The sequence below is a fragment of the Pseudophryne corroboree genome, chromosome 5, assembly GCF_028390025.1.
Source record: "Pseudophryne corroboree isolate aPseCor3 chromosome 5, aPseCor3.hap2, whole genome shotgun sequence".
NCBI classification, from domain to species: domain Eukaryota; kingdom Metazoa; phylum Chordata; class Amphibia; order Anura; family Myobatrachidae; genus Pseudophryne; species Pseudophryne corroboree.
In genome coordinates this window covers 215,460,731-215,484,281 of record NC_086448.1, presented here as the reverse complement: position 1 = coordinate 215,484,281, position 23,551 = coordinate 215,460,731, and the positions used below count along the sequence as shown (strand labels likewise).

Sequence of the window (23,551 nt, the reverse complement as noted above, 5' to 3'; positions counted from 1 at the left end):
CACCCTTAGAGTGGTGGGAAATTTCCGGTAGACTTGGAAATGATGGATGGGTGGGGATAGTTAATGTTGGCGGGGTGACAGCTTTGAAGTAAGGGTTCCTGCTTCAAAGTTGTCGGTACAGGAAGTACAGAAAACCATGGAAACATGCAGTTCTCCTGTGGATCATTTCATTCTGTATGCAAATTTTGGAGCACTTACGGACATATTTAGCGAAATAATTTTTACTAAAATAATGTGAAAAAGCTAATTTTCACACCCTTTTCACATTATTTAGTAACACCAAAATGGGCTTTTGTACCTGTTGATCTTTTGTAACTGTCGCCCTAATGCATGTCGACCATATATCAACCTATTGACAGTCAACCTATACACTGTTGACCTATCATACATAGGTCACATTGAAACCGACTGTTGTGATATCTACCTTAGAGGGAGAGAGACCCCAAGCTATAGTACCTCTCCTGCGAGTGATTTGGCAGGCCTTGTTCAAAGAGATCAAAGGTACATTGTATACTTTGCCTAGTTACACCACGTGTCATTATATACTGCTACATGGTGCCATGCACTGCATTTCCTGCACTTCCACTATAAATTAGATTCTATGGGGTCAATTCAATTGTTTGAAAAGTTGGATGGGTTTCTGTTTTTTCGTGTCTATTAGATAGGAAAAAACAGACACCCAACTGACTTTTCAAACAATTGAATACCCCCTATTTGTTCAGTTCAAATTTTCAGACATCTTGTTTCTGTTGTCATTGGAAGCAGTCAGGTCTGGGGGAAGGGGATGACTGGTGGAGATAATCACTAGGGGGAGATCAAGAAATTTAATAGTTGGGATGGGGCCGGGGGGTGTTGGGAGCAGGGCCATCTTAACAGCATTCTAGGCCCAGGGCAAAGCAATGATCTGGGGCCCCTACCCACCTATTCACAGGAATACATTTAAAAAAATCATAACTTACCCCTCCTGCCGTTCCACATCTTCCCTCCATATGCTTGTGTAACACTCAGTCTGAGTACAGTGTATATTCCTGAAGGAATGTATTAAGTAATTATAGGCTATTACTCTCACCTTGGTACTTCTAACATCTGCTCTCTTTTTCTTCTTTGCAAAAGATGTTCATAATTATACAACAAAAGAAGAACGAGATTAAAATATATTTTCCGATTTATTTGAGGACCACAGCGTATAATTATACCCTGCAGTAATGGTTAACATAGAACTTAGGAATTTTACAGTTAAGTAGTTATGAACTTTTTGTCACAATATCATTTACTTGACAGAAATAAAATTTTATTTTTATTTTACAGCAACTGTGGATTCCAGCCGAACTCCATCCTGTACAGGAAGAATATTTGAATTAAGGACAACACATTTATCAAACATGGAATAATTCAAATAGATGCAATTATGGTAAGTAACTTATATACTAGCAATACCGCAACTAACAAAACCGCACAATGGTTCCAACTGTATATCCTGCAGTCCCCAATCTCAATCACCCCATAGACCGGTCTATTAACTTATCTATAATGTAAAGTACCCAATGGCCATAACGTTGGTGCACATGGAGTTCTTTATCCGTTAGCAAATTCCAGTAGGCTAAATGGCTAGAATGTAGGTGTATCTGAAGCGCGAACTATTCTCTGATAAATCCTTTTTTGCTTGAGTTAAATGAAATCAATTAATTTGTAATCCACAAGGTAGGTAAAGATATGATACGGGGCTGATCTACATTCCACGGTGCGTGGGATATCCCTGACTGATATTCATCTATGATAGAACTAGCTGCCTTCAAAGGTGCGGCCACTCCTTGGATATTGCATAAACTTATTAATATTAATCTCTGTTATATTCCACAGTTTATAATCTACCGAGGATAGTTCGTCTGTCTCAACTCCGTATACCCCATGTGAAAGAAGACGGATTTATGCTGTGACTAATCTCAATGCAAGTGCTGTAGATGAGGTCAGTCCAACTCTGTACAAAGTTTAATAAATAAACTGGGCTGACTGACTTTTATTATGTGAACTGTTCCTTATTGTTTATGGAGAGGCTAGAAGTATGTACTACTGTGTTTTGATTCATTAAATTCCCTTCAGTAAGATGTCTGCAGAGTGATGATGTTTAGGGAACTATTAGAGCAAATTCCCTTCAGTAATAGGCCTTTTATTCTTCTCAAAACATAAGTACACCCCTGACCCAATATGGGGTATCCGGAGCCGCCTCCCACTCTTCCCCAGGCGTTCACTCACTGCTCCGGTTGGTCTCCAAGCCGTCCAGTCAACTCCCCGAGGGCGTCTCCGGGGGCCGTCTTCCTCCGCAGCACTCCCCAGTCAGAGTTCTCCTGCCCGCCGCTGACACAGTGTATGCCGCACCTCCGGGTAGCTTTCTCCACCTCAGCCTCCGCTTCCCCAGCCGTCTCTCTGCCGGGATCGATGTGGGTAGGTACACAATGCTCTCTTCCCGTCAGCCGTCAAGGGACACCTCCGCACTCCGTCTGTGCAGCCCCTCCGTGTCCCGAGATCTCCTCAGACAGCCGCCCAACGGTTTGTTTTCTTTTGCTTTTATATCCTCCGTCTGGGTGCCCGGATCAGTCCCGCCGTTTTTCTCCCTGCACGCGCTGACTTTGCTCAGCTTACAGGGGACCAGAGCGCTCCTGTAGTAATTAAACAGCAAATCTTGAAGTCACGAGCCCGTCTAACTCCTGGGCCATTAGCTGCTCTGGCTGTCCCGTTTACTCTCTATGAGGGTGATATACGGCTTCACTAGTCTTTTGCCCTCCTTGAGAATAACATAACTGTCAATTGCTTTTATTACCATTTTGTTATTTTGATATTACATTTTCATTCATTTCTTAAATTAATTTATTATAACAACAGGGTATTACACTTGCATACAGTGAATGGCTGTGAGCATTGTGATAGCTCCAGCCATCAACCAATCAGCATTGCTGACAGCCGTTCACTGTCTGCATTCAGGCTTAAGCCATTCACTGTCTGGATGCAGGCTGGGAGGCAGGAAGAGAATGCTGGAAAGCATTCTCTACCTGCCTCCCAAAAGAGGCTCCGGAATCTCCAACCCACCCCTGCTTAAAGGTCCTTAAAATTGTGGGGCCCTGGGCAGCTGCTGAGTGTTTCTGTATATTAAGGTGGACCTGGTTGGGAGTAGATTGGGAAGGGAATGAGGTCACTATGTAAAGTGGCTGCAGGTGTGTGGCCTATTAAATGATCAATGATTTACCAGCTAATTCTTTAACAGTGATGGAACTATTTATTTAATGCGTGGTTCAGGGACTTTTAATTGAACATGAGGCTGAGATTATGGAGGAGGGCTACTTATTATAAGTGAATACTAATGATTAAATGTTGGGCTGTTTGGAGTGAAATTGTGGATGTGATTAATTTAAAGTCAGGTTTGGTTGCAGGGAGGATACATTTGATTTAACGTCAGAGCTGGTGGGAGGCAGGGAAACCCTGAGGGCGTACTCATTGCTAGCCTTTTCACTTATCATGTCTATACCTTTTCCTAAACGGTGCCCCAATATTCCAGGATCAAGGCAAGCAGTTACAGGTAGTAACTTTTGCATGAACAGGTAAGAGAGAGTCTAGTCACTCTAGAGATACTGATGGGAGAGCACAATTTTGTTTACTTCCCACTCAGTCAGTATTTTATCCCCATTGCAAGGACAGCTGGAAGGTTTGTGCTACTCACTACTCTGCTTGTGAAGGGTGAGCAGCATGCACCTAGCAGTAGTGCACACAGTATTGCCTGTATATTTGGAGTGGGTGGAATAATGTGGAGATAGTCCTCACATTGGCTATAATGATACCCACACCACTTGCACTGTGGCAGATGGAGAGACCAACCTCCCAGGTAAGGTGACCAGCACAGTTATTGGTTTCTCTTCCAGGTCTCTGATGGTTGGCCACCCGCCCTTAGAAGGCTGCTCCTGTTCCTTCCGATATATGCCACCACCCTTCAGAAAGCCACTACTATTGCTTTCTCCTAATGCGCCCTTCATGCCAAAGTCTAACAGTGAGCTTATGGTGCTGGTGACTGCTTAAAGTGCAGGCTTGGTGGCTCATTCTTTGTTATGTAAGAAAAATTCTAATCACAGTGACAAGAAGCAATTACTGTCACTGCTGTTGTACTTCAAACCTGTAACCCAGACCTACTGTACAGTATGAGTTCTCTTTTGCTAGTAAGCTGTTTGTAGCCGTTTGATATGCAGGCATTCACTCACATTCAGGGGCTGATTTATCAACATGTAAACCCCCTAGTGTAGTGGTTGTCATATAATACAGAAGGCACCAGGGACCACATACAATACATAAAGCATTGCAGTGACTATGATATAATACAGATAACATCTCAGTGACTGCCATATAATTCACAGAACATAAGTGACCACCATATAATTTACAGAACATCAGTGACCATCTTACTGTATAATGCACAGAGACTGACTTAAAATACATAGGGCACCAGTGGCTTCCATATAATACTTTTTCCTTTTTCTTCTTACAGAGTACTTCCACTGTGTGCTGTTCCTGTAACGTGTACCTCCACTACACAACCTGCCAGCAGAAACCTACGCAATGCACCCCAGATGGTTGCCACGGATGGCTCCTCCGTGGGCAGGATGTACTTCACATGGATCTTTCCGTGCAGTGTATAGCATACTACTACACAAGTGTTTTCCCATATATGCATTCAGACCTTGTATGGCTCACCTCTCACAGTGTCACCTCCGTAGTATGCCCAACATTGCTGCCTCATTTGGTACACTTGTGGATGGGATGAAAAATACATGGACCTGACGGCTTTGTTGGGATCGTACTTTGAGCATTAGGATGCTGCAATCACCCCATTTTAGGTGACTCTTCTAGGTGTAGTCTATTCCACCCAGGGTAATCCTACACAGTGCGCCCTAGATAGCTGCATCACTTGGTACCCTGTGAGGGGGGAATACACAACCCATGGAAGTTATTACTCAAAATGCCTACAGCAATCCTGCATTATGCTTACTCTGCGCTCTAGATTTTCTTTTTTATGTCTGTGTGGCTTGTCTATTGCTTTATTACCTAAATATTCTGTATTATGTGCATTGTTTTGATGTATGTAAAGTGCCTTGAGTCCTGTTGGAGATAGAGTGCTATATAAATAAAATTATTATTAATTATTATAATACAGAGAGTATCAGTGACCACGATATATAACACAGATAATATTATTACGCCCCCTCAAACACACACTCACACACATGTATAGATACAGTATGCAATAATACACCATTCCCATCCACAGACAATATTAATACACACACTCCCTGACAAAATAAATACACCCCTACCCAAAACATAATATACCTACTTCCTAGATAATATTTAAAACACAACCGGACCTCCTGGTTGGAGGATCTTTCTGGGGTTTTTTTTATTTTGGAGCTTGGGATGGAGTACAGGAGTAGTGATACAGGCTGGAGAGGAGAGGAGAGGAAAGAGCGGGGTCTTAGGGTGAGGGGCTGGGGTCTTGGTCCGGGATGGGAGAAAAGTATTTGCTCATTCTCACCCCAGCTGTGCATCACAGGCACAGGCTAGTGGTTTTGGAGTAGAAACCAGCTGAGTCACCGCTAATCAAATCCTCAGCGGGACTAGCTCCCTCCTTGGTGCCCACTACGCTCCTGTGTGCCTGTTTTATAGGAAAATATCTATGAAGATACTTGGTAACTTTTGGGATAAGCTGATGAATTTTTCTTGACAGCTTTTTTTCCTAAGAAAGAAAATATATTTTCAGCACTGTAGTGTTTTTCATCTTTTATTGCATAGATTTTTTTTTCAAGTCATTTCTTTTTAATTTCTCTAGACACTTCAAGATGATTTGCTCTATTAATTTGTCCTCAAGTAAACTAGAACTGAACCACTCCATTGACCATAGCAAATGTACTATATTTAAGCCACTTACATGAGATCTGAAGGAGAAAACACTTCATGTCTGTGAGAAATATTCAACACAGCTTATGGGTTTTTCCGGAAATCCCACAAGAGATATTTGGACACATGTACGCATCTGAATGTACTCCAGTAAGGGAAATTATGCTACTTTAAATATTTCAGTTCAGTAAGTATGTGGTTATCGTCTGAAAATCTCTATAGATGCCAGTCAGTAAGATTCCAATTTATTTTTCTGTAGCGAAAAACAAACAGACCTACAGGGAGTTATAAAAGCAAAACTCCACTGATCCTGAGAGAAAATGAGTCAGCAAAGGAACAAAGTTTCAGAAAGTCTTTCTGTATACAGAAAACAAAGTGATATTACATAAAATTACTTCAATTGTTCCTTAATGATGTACATTGAGCATTGCACGCCCCTTCTCCTGTTCCTTCAAGTTGACTTTTCAAGCAGAGAGTAAAGCAACGATTACACAATGGCCCTCATTCCGAGTTGTTCGCTCGCAAGGCGATTTTAGCAGTATTGCACACGCTAAGCCGCCGCCTACTGGGAGTGAATCTTAGCTTCTTAAAATTGCGAACGATGTATTCGCAATATTGCGATTACACACCTCGTAGCAGTTTCAGAGTAGCTTCAGACTTACTCGGCATCTGCGATCAGTTCAGTGCTTGTCGTTCCTGGTTTGACGTCACAAACACACCCAGCGTTCGCCCAGACACTCCTCCGTTTCTCCAGCCACTCACGCGTTTTTTCCGGAAACGGTAGCGTTTTTATCCACACGCCCATAAAACGCTGTGTTTCCGCCCAGTAACACCCATTTCCTGTCAATCACACTACGATCGCCGGAGCGAAGAAAACGCCGTGAGTAAAAATCCTATCTTCATAGCAAATTTACTTGGCGCAGTCGCAGTGCGGACATTGCGCATGCGCACTAAGCGGAAAATCGCTGCGATGCGATTAAATTTACCGAGCGAACAACTCGGAATGAGGGCCAATATGTCCACTATATGTCTTTAAATTCATATTTTCATATTGGTAATACAGAAAGTTGATTTGAAACCATTGTTATTCCATTTTACTGCCTGATGCTTTAATAACAACATTGTACATGAAGATTTGATGTTCTGTCATGCAGGGCAATCCTTATTGCATGAAAAATTAAACTTAATATTGCCTGTGTGGAAAAGTGGGGGGCCAATTTGTTGTTACCAGAAGCAGGAAGCCAGATTGCGCTGCAGCTCATGGGGGTAGATTTACTAACGGGCAGTTTGTCAAAGCTTTGTCAGTTCTAAAGGAAAAAGGATTGAATCCTAAATCCGGCATTGTTTGGTATACATTCCAGTAGAGATGAGCGGGTTCGGTTTCTCTGAATCCGAACCCGCCAGAACTTCATGTTTTTTTTCACGGGTCCGAGCGACTCGGATCTTCCCGCCTTGCTCGGTTAACCCGAGCGCGCCCGAACGTCATCATGACGCTGTCGGATTCTCGCGAGGCTCGGATTCTATCGCGAGACTCGGATTCTATATAAGGAGCCGCGCGTCGCCGCCATTTTCACACGTGCATTGAGATTGATAGGGAGAGGACGTGGCTGGCGTCCTCTCCGTTTAGAATAGATTAGAGAGACACTTGATTTACTAATTTTGGGGAGCATTAGGAGTACTCAGTACAGTGCAGAGTTTTGCTGATAGTGACCACCAGTTTTATTTATAATCCGTTCTCTGCCTGAAAAAAGCGATACACAGCACACAGTGACTCAGTCACATACCATATCTGTGTGCACTGCTCAGGCTCAGGCCAGTGTGCTGCATCATCTATTATCTATATATAATATTATATATATCTGTCTGACTGCTCAGCTCACACAGCTTATAATTGTGGGAGAGACTGGGGAGCACTACTGCAGTGCCAGTTATAGGTTATAGCAGGAGCCAGGAGTACATAATATATTATATAGTGAGTGACCACCAGACACACAGTGCAGTTTATTTAATATATCCGTTCTCTGCCTGAAAAAAGCGATACACACAGTGACTCAGTCAGTCACATACCATATCTGTGTGCACTGCTCAGGCTCAGGCCAGTGTGCTGCATCATCTATATATATTATATATCTGTCTGACTGCTCAGCTCACACAGCTTATAATTGTGGGGGAGACTGGGGAGCACTACTGCAGTGCCAGTTATAGGTTATAGCAGGAGCCAGGAGTACATAATATTATATTAAAATTAAACAGTGCACACTTTTGCTGCAGGAGTGCCACTGCCAGTGTGACTAGTGACCAGTGACCTGACCACCAGTATATATAATATTAGTAGTATACTATCTCTTTATCAACCAGTCTATATTAGCAGCAGACACAGTACAGTGCGGTAGTTCACGGCTGTGGCTACCTCTGTGTCGGCACTCGGCAGCCCGTCCATAATTGTATATACCACCTAACCGTGGTTTTGTTTTCTTTCTTTATACATACATACTAGTTACGAGTATACTATCTCTTTATCAACCAGTCTATATTAGCAGCAGACACAGTACAGTGCGGTAGTTCACGGCTGTGGCTACCTCTGTGTCGGCACTCGGCAGCCCGTCCATAATTGTATATACCACCTAACCGTGGTTTTTTTTTCTTTCTTTATACATACATACTAGTTACGAGTATACTATCTCTTTATCAACCAGTCTATATATTAGCAGCAGACACAGTACAGTGCGGTAGTTCACGGCTGTGGCTACCTCTGTGTCGGCACTCGGCAGCCCGTCCATAATTGTATATACCACCTAACCGTGGTTTTTTTTTCTTTCTTTATACATACATACTAGTTACGAGTATACTATCTCTTTATCAACCAGTCTATATATTAGCAGCAGACACAGTACAGTTCGGTAGTTCACGGCTGTGGCTACCTCTGTGTCGGCACTCGGCAGCCCGTCCATAATTGTATATACCACCTAACCGTGGTTTTTTTTTCTTTCTTTATACATACATACTAGTTACGAGTATACTATCTCTTTATCAACCAGTCTATATATTAGCAGCAGACACAGTACAGTGCGGTAGTTCACGGCTGTGGCTACCTCTGTGTCGGCACTCGGCAGCCCGTCCATAATTGTATATACCACCTAACCGTGTTTTTTTTTTCTTTCTTTATACATACATACTAGTTACGAGTATACTATCTCTTTATCAACCAGTCTATATATTAGCAGCAGACACAGTACAGTGCGGTAGTTCACGGCTGTGGCTACCTCTGTGTCGGCACTCGGCAGCCCGTCCATAATTGTATATACCACCTAACCGTGGTTTTTTTTTCTTTCTTTATACATACATACTAGTTACGAGTATACTATCTCTTTATCAACCAGTCTATATATTAGCAGCAGACACAGTACAGTGCGGTAGTTCACGGCTGTGGCTACCTCTGTGTCGGCACTCGGCAGCCCGTCCATAATTGTATATACCACCTAACCGTGGGTTTTTTTTCTTTCTTTATACATACATACTAGTTACGAGTATACTATCTCTTTATCAACCAGTCTATATTAGCAGCAGACACAGTACAGTGCGGTAGTTCACGGCTGTGGCTACCTCTGTGTCGGCACTCGGCAGCCCGTCCATAATTGTATATACCACCTAACCGTGGTTTTTTTTTCTTTCTTTGTACATACATACTAGTTACGAGTATACTATCTCTTTATCAACCAGTCTATATATTAGCAGCAGACACAGTACAGTGCGGTAGTTCACGGCTGTGGCTACCTCTGTGTCGGCACTCGGCAGCCCGTCCAAAATTGTATATACCACCTAACCGTGGTTTTTTTTTCTTTCTTTATACATACATACTAGTTACGAGTATACTATCTCTTTATCAACCAGTCTATATATTAGCAGCAGACACAGTACAGTGCGGTAGTTCACAGCTGTGGCTACCTCTGTGTCGGCACTCGGCAGCCCGTCCATAATTGTATACTAGTATCCAATCCATCCATCTCCATTGTTTACCTGAGGTGCCTTTTAGTTGTGCCTATTAAAATATGGAGAACAAAAATGTTGAGGTTCCAAAATTAGGGAAAGATCAAGATCCACTTCCACCTCGTGCTGAAGCTGCTGCCACTAGTCATGGCCGAGACGATGAAATGCCAGCAACGTCGTCTGCCAAGGCCGATGCCCAATGTCATAGTACAGAGCATGTCAAATCCAAAACACCAAATATCAGTAAAAAAAGGACTCCAAAACCTAAAATAAAATTGTCGGAGGAGAAGCGTAAACTTGCCAATATGCCATTTACCACATGGAGTGGCAAGGAACGGCTGAGGCCCTGGCCTATGTTCATGGCTAGTGGTTCAGCTTCACATGAGGATGGAAGCACTCAGCCTCTCGCTAGAAAAATGAAAAGACTCAAGCTGGCAAAAGCAGCACAGCAAAGAACTGTGCATTCTTCGAAATCCCAAATCCACAAGGAGAGTCCAATTGTGTCGGTTGCGATGCCTGACCTTCCCAACACTGGACGTGAAGAGCATGCGCCTTCCACCATTTGCACGCCCCCTGCAAGTGCTGGAAGGAGCACCCGCAGTCCAGTTCCTGATAGTCAGATTGAAGATGTCAGTGTTGAAGTACACCAGGATGAGGAGGATATGGGTGTTGCTGGCGCTGGGGAGGAAATTGACCAGGAGGATTCTGATGGTGAGGTGGTTTGTTTAAGTCAGGCACCCGGGGAGACACCTGTTGTCCGTGGGAGGAATATGGCCGTTGACATGCCAGGTGAAAATACCAAAAAAATCAGCTCTTCGGTGTGGAGGTATTTCACCAGAAATGCGGACAACAGGTGTCAAGCCGTGTGTTCCCTTTGTCAAGCTGTAATAAGTAGGGGTAAGGACGTTAACCACCTCGGAACATCCTCCCTTATACGTCACCTGCAGCGCATTCATAATAAGTCAGTGACAAGTTCAAAAACTTTGGGTGACAGCGGAAGCAGTCCACTGACCAGTAAATCCCTTCCTCTTGTAACCAAGCTCACGCAAACCACCCCACCAACTCCCTCAGTGTCAATTTCCTCCTTCCCCAGGAATGCCAATAGTCCTGCAGGCCATGTCACTGGCAATTCTGACGAGTCCTCTCCTGCCTGGGATTCCTCCGATGCATCCTTGCGTGTAACGCCTACTGCTGCTGGCGCTGCTGTTGTTGCCGCTGGGAGTCGATGGTCATCCCAGAGGGGAAGTCGTAAGCCCACTTGTACTACTTCCAGTAAGCAATTGACTGTTCAACAGTCCTTTGCGAGGAAGATGAAATATCACAGCAGTCATCCTACTGCAAAGCGGATAACTGAGGCCTTGACAACTATGTTGGTGTTAGACGTGCGTCCGGTATCCGCCGTTAGTTCACAGGGAACTAGACAATTTATTGAGGCAGTGTGCCCCCGTTACCAAATACCATCTAGGTTGCACTTCTCTAGGCAGGCGATACCGAGAATGTACACGGACGTCAGAAAAAGACTCACCAGTGTCCTAAAAAATGCAGTTGTACCCAATGTCCACTTAACCACGGACATGTGGACAAGTGGAGCAGGGCAGGGTCAGGACTATATGACTGTGACAGCCCACTGGGTAGATGTATGGACTCCCGCCGCAAGAACAGCAGCGGCGGCACCAGTAGCAGCATCTCGCAAACGCCAACTCTTTCCTAGGCAGGCTACGCTTTGTATCACCGCTTTCCAGAATACGCACACAGCTGAAAACCTCTTACGGCAACTGAGGAAGATCATCGCGGAATGGCTTACCCCAATTGGACTCTCCTGTGGATTTGTGGCATCGGACAACGCCAGCAATATTGTGTGTGCATTAAATATGGGCAAATTCCAGCACGTCCCATGTTTTGCACATACCTTGAATTTGGTGGTGCAGAATTTTTTAAAAAACGACAGGGGCGTGCAAGAGATGCTGTCGGTGGCCAGAAAAATTGCGGGACACTTTCGGCGTACAGGCACCACGTACAGAAGACTGGAGCACCACCAAAAACTACTGAACCTGCCCTGCCATCATCTGAAGCAAGAAGTGGTAACGAGGTGGAATTCAACCCTCTATATGCTTCAGAGGTTGGAGGAGCAGCAAAAGGCCATTCAAGCCTATACAATTGAGCACGATATAGTAGGTGGAATGCACCTGTCTCAAGTGCAGTGGAGAATGATTTCAACGTTGTGCAAGGTTCTGATGCCCTTTGAACTTGCCACACGTGAAGTCAGTTCAGACACTGCCAGCCTGAGTCAGGTCATTCCCCTCATCAGGCTTTTGCAGAAGAAGCTGGAGGCATTGAAGAAGGAGCTAAAAGGGAGCGATTCCGCTAGGCATGTGGGACTTGTGGATGCAGCCCTTAATTCGCTTAACAAGGATTCACGGGTGGTCAATCTGTTGAAATCAGAGCACTACATTTTGGCCACCGTGCTCGATCCTAGATTTAAAGCCTACCTTGGATCTCTCTTTCCGGCAGACACAGGTCTGCTGGGGTTGAAAGACCTGCTGGTGACAAAATTGTCAAGTCAAGCGGAACGCGACCTGTCAACATCTCCTCCTTCACATTCTCCCGCAACTGGGGGTGCGAGGAAAAGGCTCAGAATTCCGAGCCCACCCGCTGGCGGTGATGCAGGGCAGTCTGGAGCGACTGCTGATGCTGACATCTGGTCCGGACTGAAGGACCTGACAACGATTACGGACATGTCGTCTACTGTCACTGCATTTGATTCTCTCAACATTGATAGAATGGTGGAGGATTATATGAGTGACCGCATCCAAGTAGGCACGTCACACAGTCCATACTTATACTGGCAGGAAAAAGAGGCAATTTGGAGGCCCTTGCACAAACTGGCTTTATTCTACCTAAGTTGCCCTCCCACAAGTGTGTACTCCGAAAGAGTGTTTAGTGCCGCCGCTCACCTTGTCAGCAATCGGCGTACGAGGTTACATCCAGAAAATGTGGAGAAGATGATGTTCATTAAAATGAATTATAATCAATTCCTCCGCGGAGACATTGACCAGCAGCAATTGCCTCCACAAAGTACACAGGGAGCTGAGATGGTGGATTCCAGTGGGGACGAATTGATAATCTGTGAGGAGGGGGATGTACACGGTGATATATCGGAGGGTGAAGATGAGGTGGACATCTTGCCTCTGTAGAGCCAGTTTGTGCAAGGAGAGATTAATTGCTTCTTTTTTGGGGGGGGGTCCAAACCAACCCGTCATATCAGTCACAGTCGTGTGGCAGACCCTGTCACTGAAATGATGGGTTGGTTAAAGTGTGCATGTCCTGTTTTGTTTATACAACATAAGGGTGGGTGGGAGGGCCCAAGGACAATTCCATCTTGCACCTCTTTTTTCTTTTCTTTTTCTTTGCATCATGTGCTGATTGGGGAGGGTTTTTTGGAAGGGACATCCTGCGTGACACTGCAGTGCCACTCCTAGATGGGCCCGGTGTTTGTGTCGGCCACTAGGGTCGCTAATCTTACTCACACAGTCAGCTACCTCATTGCGCCTCTTTTTTTCTTTGCGTCATGTGCTGTTTGGGGAGGGTTTTTTGGAAGGGACATCCTGCGTGACACTGCAGTGCCACTCCTAGATGGGCCCGGTGTTTGTGTCGGCCACTAGGGTCGCTTATCTTACTCACACAGCGACCTCGGTGCAAATTTTAGGACTAAAAATAATATTGTGAGGTGTGAGGTATTCAGAATAGACTGAAAATGAGTGTAAATTATGGTTTTTGAGGTTAATAATACTTTGGGATCAAAATGACCCCCAAATTCTATGATTTAAGCTGTTTTTTAGTGTTTTTTGAAAAAAACACCCAAATCCAAAACACACCCGAATCCGACAAAAAAATTCGGTGAGGTTTTGCCAAAACGCGTTCGAACCCAAAACACGGCCGCGGAACCGAACCCAAAACCAAAACACAAAACCCGAAAAATTTCAGGCGCTCATCTCTACATTCCAGTTGAAGTTTTGAAACTATGGGTCAAAGTTGCTTTTTATGGGCATCTTTGACAAACCTGCCCGTTAGTAAATATATCCCAATGATTTAATTATCACAGCACTCTTCAACAGAGCCACAACCACAGAGCCTTAATAAAGACAACTACATGGATTGTAACTTTGTGCTAAATTGTCAAATTAAGAAATCTGAAGTGCAATTGCTCTCCTAGCTTCAGGATACAGGGGAAGTTTTCCAGGCTGGTGGATTAAGGAGAGAAAAATTACAGTAGCATCCTGTTGCCCTGAAGTGTACTGAATTGAGATTGTCAGATACAGGTCAGGAACCAGGCACGCAACTCAGTTCAAAGTACTGAGAATACAACAACTTACAGCTGGGAAGGCTGAACCAGGAGCAGAGAGGGATGGCACAGGGAGCACTTAGCATGATGGGAGCTAAAAGGAGACAAACTACAGAGACAGGTGCCAGACACTTATATATATCTGATGCTTCTGTCACTCATGACTCTATAGTAGTGGCTGCTTTACACTTTCAATTAAACATAGGGATGACCATTGGTCATTGATAGTTAACAACCATCGATGGCTAACCAACAATGAGCAATGGTTTTGCCATTGATGGTTGTGATTCAGTTTTCTCTTCCATAGATGGAGGGCTGGGAATTGATATTTGTTTGCTTTTTCCATTGACATGGAGCCCTCTGGTGGCTGATAAGCCACACCCCTGGTGCTGATTGGCCTGCATCCTTCTGTGCCCCCCAATCGACATTGAGGGGTGCAAACCTTCGATGGTTCAAAGTAAATGGTTCCATCTACGGAAATCATCCATGATCAGCACATCGATGACCATACCTAATTCCAGATGACATGTCTGATGTCACCTCTACGCATAGAGTGCAGCAGCACCAACCATTATTATTGGGAAGGGATCTAGTGAAATTGGAAGTGAAAAATCCTTTCACAACAAAGATTTATTTTCAAAATTCAAATGTTCTTGGAGTGAATGGAAAGTGATGTATGCTTTTGAAGTTTTAGACTTGTTATGTAGTATTCACACTTAGTAATACATGTTACCTGAGCTTTTTGCTTTATTATATTATTTTATTTTTCACTACCTACAGTATTTCTGTAGATATTTTACATTTTACAAGGATCTGTTTACAAGGTGGGTCTGTCAAGAGCTAAAAGCCCTATAAAAGTGATCTCATCCTTAGAGAAACATTATATGGTGGCAAGGTCATTCAGAATGTCAACCTTTAACATAAACTAATATTTATCTTTAATGGGTTAAAAATTATATCATAACAAAAAAGAAACAATACAAATTCACATTGAGAGGTCATCATACAGCATGAATCATTTTCTGCTAGCAAATTATATGGACCTTAAACCTATTCACATTCATTGACATAAATATTCCAGCAGGGTTTCCACGTTCTTCCACCTTGAAGGGAACTTCTCTGACTGAAGCTGCTAATAAGATTTGATTACAATAGTTTGGTGCATTTCTTATTAGGGTTTTTATGTCTGCTTATCAAATAGGCAACAAATACAGATTTTAGTTATTATTAGTTACTGTAACTTTTTGTAGGTGTTATTATTGATATTTATATATTACCAGTTATTTATACTGTATAGCATTCAAATATTCAACAGCACTTTACAGAGAATTTTTGGACATTCCCTGCCCCTTAGGGGTTTATAATCCATATTATCTACTACATGAAAAGACCGGTTAGTCTTCATCAGGAGTGAATTATCCAACCAGTATATTTTTGGATGGTGGGAGAATGCCAGAGTAGCCTGAGGAAACCCACACAAGCACAATGAGAATATACAAACTGTACACAGTTCGGGCTGTAGTTGGAATAGAACTCAAGACCTCAGTGCAGTGAGGCAGTAATGCTAACCATTACACCAAGCATGCAGCCCATGTTACACAACAACATACGATAACAATGATTCACTTCAGTGGAAAAGATGTAAAAATCTCTTTAATTGATGTGGGCCGATGAATCATGTGGACTAAGGGGGTTATTCAGAGTTGTTTGCAAACCAAAAAAGCACACTAATGGACAAAACCATTTTGCACTGCAGGTGGGGCAGATGTAACATGTGTAGAGAGATTTAGATTTGGGTGGGTTATATTGTTTCTGTACATGGTAAATACTGCCTGCTTTATTTTTACACTGAAATTTATATTTCAGTTTGAACACACCCCACCCAAATCTAAATCTCTCTGCACATGTTACATTTGCCCCACCTGCAATGCAAAATGGTTTTGCCCATTAGTGTGCTTTTTTGGTTTGCTAACAACTCTGAATAACCCCTCTAAATGCTTTACAAAATACTGCTAAGAATGTATAAACCCTTATCTTTTTAAAAGCTATTCTTATGCCGCTCATACACATCCAGATGGCTACTCTGTCCTGATACACTGGTGGGAATTTAATGGAATTTGATTTCTATTTAATGCATAGTTTTATGTTACATTTACTTTTGTACAGTATACTTTGAATACTGTGGGCCATAGTTGCCTACCCTCCCGCATTCTGCAGGAGACTCCCTGAAATAGCAGCAATCTCCCTGACTCCCTAAATAGACCAGCAATCTCCCTGATTGCACCTTATCCCCATTATGTGGCTGTTATATTCTTGGGAGGAAAAAGAAATCAGAGATACATACATTCAAAAGGGATCATCAGTCCCATTTCACTGAATTGGTTATAAGGCACAATGATCCCTATGGCTACATGCATTTTAAATAAGGTTTCTCGTGGCCACTTACAGAATGTGGGACCTCATGTAAAACACAATACACAAACAAATCCTGCAAAATATCAGTGACTTTTCTTCAACAAGCAGATCTCCCTAACTTTGGGGCTCATTTACATTTAGATGTAAGTCATTTTCCTGGCACGCCTCTCAGATGTAGCAGTACACGTACGCGCTGATAGGTGTTACTTTCATAATCTCCCAGAAAAGCTTTTTCAATAGTTGGCAAGTATGCTGTGGGCATCATACCTGCCAAATGGGCTCTGTATTCACAGTGTGTAGTTTGCTTCTGATTATTCCTGTTTATTGGCTAAGTGTAATAATCTAGGCTGACTTCATTAAAATAAGTTGTAGGCATCTTTATCGTTAATGAATTAACTCAGCTTATGTTATTGCATTTGGGTGAAAAATGGAAAAATCAGAAGCAGACTACTATACACTGTGACTATAAAATAAAGGCTGACATTCATTGCAGTCTGTGGTTTAGTCTTATTCTGAAATTTGTGGTGGTTAGGAACACATAATTGAATTGGCACATTAGTGTCTCCTCCTATTTCCATCCTTTTGAACTTGGTGCTTATTTTGTTCATTCTTCTGTAGTATAGGAAAGACTACTCACGTGGTAACAGAAGCTGATATACTGCTAACTGTAAAGCTGCCCACAAGTTACATCTGTTTGGATCTGAACAATCTGACCACACAAGTCATAGATCTGATGATGACACAGACGCAGCAGATAGCAAACTGGCTGGCACTGTGCCAAAGGGTTTACTATCTACTGTGCATATGCCATCTTTCTGAATACACAAATTGTCTGTCAGCCATTTCCTCCTGATACTTCCTCAGATTTAGCATTTCAAATGCTAAAATCACTGTGACTCCCCCACTGTGGATGGTCACCCCTGTTATTCCACTTTAGGTTCATCAGCTGCTTATTTGTGTGATTTGACTCAATACTGACTGAATACTGAGACCTGTAGTGCTAAGGAAGACTGGGACTTGTCACCAAACTACTATGGATGAATCCCACTTGTTTTTGGCACTGAAATTATAAAAAATTTAGGTCTCCCACCAACACAACTTGATGGTGGGAGTTGGGAAGGTGGTGGCGCAATGATGCATGATATGGTGCATGATAATGTCACTGAGCGTGTGGTCATTCGGCCCTCTACTATAGTTGGGGATGAGAGAGGGTACTAATTGTGCTCAATCTCTCCCATTATGGCACCTAAATTCTATAGGATAGTCTTGTTTGAAAGATGATAGTTCCCTCTTTCAAATAATAGCCCTATACTATTATGTGGTGACCACATTGGATCAATAACACCTTACACTGGAAAGTCAGGGATTGAGGTGGGCACCAAAAATGCCTTATTTCCCAGAACCTGGCACCTTTCTCACTCAGGGGCACCCTCATTTGAAAGAGAGTAGTCCTCTTTTTCAAATGATGTGCCCCTTAATAATATTAATAATACCTTACCTTACACTGCAAAAAGTGCTAAAAGGTCCAGTGATGGGGATGAATTTAATGTCCAGATGTCCCACATCTTGGCTTCAATAAATTTAGCCTCATTTGATGCTCTAGGTTGTCTAATTTTCAAAACCATTCAAGATCTTTCAAAGTTGATTAATGCCAGAGCAAGAACAAAGTATTTCTTGATGGAATTTATAACAAAATACACAGACTTTCTGGGGTGTGGACAGAGGCATCACAAGAGGGTTATGGGGAGCGCGAACTGCACCTGGATTCACCCCACTCCCAGAGGAGGGACACACACACCCAGATGCTGGCTCCTCCACAGCGACCGGTGTCAGGTGTGGCAGTGTGACATTATCCTGCAGTGCCAAGCTCCTGTGCAATAACATCCAGTGCTGCCACTGGGTGTGGATATTGACAAGACCTATGTTGATAGGTGTCAGCGGTGTATAGGTCAGTCCAACTATAAATAGCTTAACCGGGGATTAGTATATTAACCAGATAGACTACCAGATGTGAGACAGCACAGAGTTATTGTAGCACAATGCAGGATCATGCAATGGAAGACAAATCCAGCCAGGAGCAGGTTAATGTAGGTGGAATGCAGTGTTTGTAGTGTGTACCCTCAGGTACATGCAGTGGCGGGACACTGGTGTAAAGTTGCACTGCCACTCAGTGTCGGACTGGGGCATAAAGGGTCCACTGGGGGAATGCTGCTGTAGGGGCCCATGCTTAAAGGTGTAGCCAGGTTCCAGTGGGGGTGTGGCCAGCCACCACAGAAGTTTGGCTAACCATTACATGTTCTGTGCCCCTTGGTAAATATATAATAAACCAAATTATTGTGAAGTATAATGTAACATATGTATAATGCATAAATCCAGTGCACTAGGATAGTCTGGAACTTGATCCCTAGAGGAGGAGGAAGGCACACAGGCAGTAGGGCCCACCGGTGGTTTCCCTTGTTCCCCTGTGGGCCAGTCCGGCCCTGCCACCGCTGTTATATGTGGCATTGGTATGTCTGGTGCACAGTCTCTCTAAGAGATGCTCAGGGGCCCATCCTATCTGTCCAAATAATTGGGGACAAAGAACTCTTGGTAAGGAGCACTTGTGCAGTAGGCATACTGGGTTGGAGGTCTCACAGCAGCGCACCTCCATTACTATGTGGACCCTGTTTGTATAGTAATGGCACACTCCTCAACAGAGGCTAAAGTACCAGGGTCCATTCAGGCCTGTCTGAGGGTCGGAGAAGGGAATCGAACCTGCCAAGGAGGCACAGCCATAGTCCCAAGATGATGTTGCCACTTTCCCTTCAGCAGCATTTATAGTGTGCCCCAACACTCCCGAGAGGTTGTATCCACATGCCCACATTCTTGGTGGCAATGGCATTTACCCAGTACTGTGGCGTGAAATCCCTGACAAATCCCTCTACACTCTACTCAAGTTTTGTTAACTTTCAATTTGCTATTGAAATATACACTTGCTATTAGATTTACATGGAACTGAATAAACCAACTTCTCTAATACAGAAGTCATTGCTGCTCTTTTCATCTATAAAATTTTTTATTTTTAAATATGCTCACATATTTATATAATATATGCATTTAAGAAAGCACCATCAGCTTCAGAGGTGAATCATAATCATGTAATCAGAAGCATCTAGCTTGTGTTGGCACCTGCTGTCAGGCACCCGCAATTGATACAGCATAGCGGAGTCTCTGATGGGTCTGCACCTGTTAGCAATTACATCAGTGTCATTTGCGTAAACCTGCATTTACGCAAAAGAGTGCAGCCTGCTTTGTGAGCATGCGCAGAATCAATTTACATATTTTACACTACGCAAACTGCCATAAGCCCAACTCAGCATCAGCCATGTCATTTTTTTTGTTGTAATTCAAAACTAAGAACATTGGGGTAGAAATTAAATTAAAGACTAGCTATACAAATGCTGTTTAACAAATATATTCTCTTATTAAAAATAAAAGTCAAAAAAGGTCTTAATACAATATTACAGGCACTGCATTGCCAGCTATGATATTAGTTAATCCTTACTCTTTAATCCCCACTTCTTTTTTTAATTAAACCAAGACCTTATTAGAACATGATAGCATGCACGGAATGTATTAGATTATGAAACTCCATTATATTACTTTAATGGCAAATTTATGACCAAGAAAAATATTGCAATTAGGGAAAGAAAAGCAAAAACATCCCACAAGCCTATGGAAAGAATTTGTAGAATGTGTATACAGCACCTCCCTATTCAAACAATAAGATTCAGGAAAGAAACAGTTCATTACATTAGTTGAAGTCTGCTATCCTCCAGTCATTCATATTTTATGGTGGAACATGGACAGTCATCTCGTTTCCAGCCTTTTGGTAGAAATCGACTTTGATGCTGTGCCTGGAAAATGACAAGCCTTTTTTCTTCTTGCGTTTGGCCTACATGGCTCTAAAGATTGTATTGATCTTCCCGAGATACGTGTATTACGTGCACAGCAAGAGTTATACTACATCCAAGTGCTACTTTAGAAAGTACATCGATGTTGTTTCAGCACCTCTGCCTTTTATTTAATTTTGTTATTAAGGTTTTTCATTGATTCCCAGCAGACAGGAGTATATCAATACCTCTATTCTCCACATTCATTTAAAAAAAAAAAATTATATATATATATATATATATATATATATATATATTAAAGATGAAATCACAAAGGCTAAAAGTTAAGAGAAAATGTTATACTTATAAAATCGTAGCTGAGCTGCAGTTTAACCTGAAGGCTAAGAAACTTCTAACACACATGCTTTCATGTAATACATCTTGTTGGAGAGCTCCTTTGAGAGAAGTAAGTTAAATAATGTTACATTTTATTTAATAGTGAATTAATTACACAATCATTCGGAAGTAATTAGAATATCAAAGCCATTGGGTATCTTTATATTCCTTTATAAGGAAGTGTTTTGATACAACCATATAATGAGTTACACAAAGCAGTTTGGGTTCGCGATGCATGGTATGCAAAGCATGGTGGTGCCAAGGTAGGTTTGTTTGTTCTGAAGGTGATTTGGGGTTTTCAAGAGCTATTTCATGATGGCAACATAGTTTTATTGTTATCAAATAGGACTGAAAAAAAGAATCGAACCCCATACTTATCTTCACAGAAAGGGTAGTGGATAAGTGGAATAGCCTCCCATCACAGGTGGTAGAGGCTAAGACTGTAGAGCAATTTAAACATGCTTGGCACAGGCATATGAATATCCTTACAAAGAACATAGGTCTATTTACTAAGCCTTAGAAGGAGATAAATTCAGTGGTGAGATTCAGGCGGTTCGCACCGATTCTGCAGAACCGATACCTAATGTTAGGTATGGTTCTGCGAATAGTTTGCTAATGAGCGCTGCCCACACACCCGCCTGCCAGCACAGACCAGCGAGCGCAAAAGGGCCAAGCATCTCTGTTTGTGTGTGTACCACTGCAGAGTTCCTCCGCGCCCGGCCCTGGCCTGCTGACTCCTCCTCTCCCTAGTGTCCTGATTCCTGACATGCGCAGTAAGCATGTCAAGACACTGAAAGAGGGTGGGCTGGGCGCGGAGGAACTCTGCAGTGCTACATAGAGACGCTCGGCCCTGTTGCGGTCTGTGATAGCGTGCCGGGTGTGACTGCGGGCGGCAGCTCAGGCTAAGTATTTTTTCCCCTCTGCTAGTCCCACTTCACTGCAAAGGGGATACTGGGGGGCCATGGGTGCCTGGACACATGATGGCAGATACTGGGGGGACTACTAGACACATGATGGGGGATGCTGGGGGAACTGGTCATATGATGAGGGATACTAGGGGGACTGGCCCGAAGAAGTTGGAGCATCGTTCGTGATGGTGTAACTAAGCTGTTGTGCGTATAACTGCATGGAATGTTACAAGAAAGGATGAAGTATTACTTGTAAGTATATTTTTGACTTTATTTTGACTTTTATTTTAACAGTAATTATTGCCTACTTTTTTTTAAATAATTTTATAGAACCCGTTGTTAATTTATTTGAATCCCACCACTGGATAAAGTCCACGAAGATAAAGTACCAGTCAATCAGCTCTTAACTGTCATGTCACAGACTGGGTTTGAAAAAAGACAATTAGGAGGGGATTGGCTGCTACTTTATCTCTGTGGACTTTATCTCCATTCAAGGCTTAGTAAAAAAAAACCCTAAGGTTCAAAAAGGGTTGCGATTACCTAAAGGATAAAAAAAAAAGGGGCAGACTACATGGGCCAAGTGGTTCTTATTTGCCGTCAAATTCTATGTTTCTATGTTACTTATCTGCCAATTGGGAACTTCTGCTCCCACAGACAGAGATGCCGCAGCGACCAAATGACCACACACAGAGGTTCTGTTTTTATCAGACATTATCACTTTTTACTTATTATAAATAATGCTGTATCACTTGTTTCATATGACAAACAGAGGGTCAAATATAGGATTTTATCAGTTGTATCAAACTAAATATTGACAGCCCAAGCTATATCTTACATTTGAAACCACATATTAAAGCCATGACTGTAAAATAAATAAATAATAAAAATAGTGTTCTTTGTTCCTAAATGAATAATAGTAATAATAATAATAATAATAATAAATTCATATAGGTCATCTACAAAATCTCAATCATCCATAGAAAGCCCCTAGGACTCTTCTTCATTATACCAATTAAATTTTTTTTAAAATAAATCACATTCATAGGTTTCAAATATACAATAATTGGATAAAAACAAATAACTCCTTATCATTGCTTTGCTAAATATAAAACACAATTGTCCTTCCTACTATTCTCCCAGCTGCCCATGAAGCCTCACAGAAGACTGTCTAGCGCCATTGGTGGTCAAATTTTTTTTTTTTGTGGGGGCTCATTCAGCCTTGTTAAATATTTATAATTATAGCTTATGTACTTGTGTATGGGAAGTGTTTTTATAAAACTAGTTATTGCTTTTGCAAATGTTGTTCCCTACCAGTCCCATTCATATAAAAGGCTTTTAAATTATTTATTCAGGTGGGACATTTTACCATTTTATTTCCAATCAGAGTAAAATTACTGCGAGTTCTGAGCCAAAACTCAGCTGAATCGCAGAGAACAGTCTTTTCTTAATAGCTACCTAATGTAAACCTGGCTGGAAAAACTGTAGGCTAAATTCAAAGATTAATTAAATATTGTAAAATATTTCCTTTAACTAAGATTTCACATGCATATGGTCGAATACCTATATTTTTGATGGTATCGGAATCTAGAAGCCGGAATCCCGACACTGCTCAGAATACCAACGCTATGATGCCAACATGAGTTACAATGCCGGCGATGGGATCACAAACTTAAGTATGCGAAGCTGCTTAGGGTCAG

The 23,551-nt window shown here is 42.4% G+C and overlaps 1 long non-coding RNA gene across 1 annotated transcript; it reads left to right on the top strand.

The window, feature by feature from the left end:
* Positions 1-1,119: 1,119 nt before the first annotated feature.
* On the top strand, positions 1,120-4,874 carry LOC134928941 (uncharacterized). Its single transcript, XR_010178143.1, has 3 exons — positions 1,120-1,411; positions 1,861-1,966; positions 4,529-4,874. It is a non-coding gene; the product is annotated as an uncharacterized LOC134928941 (long non-coding RNA).
* Positions 4,875-23,551: the final 18,677 nt, after the last annotated feature.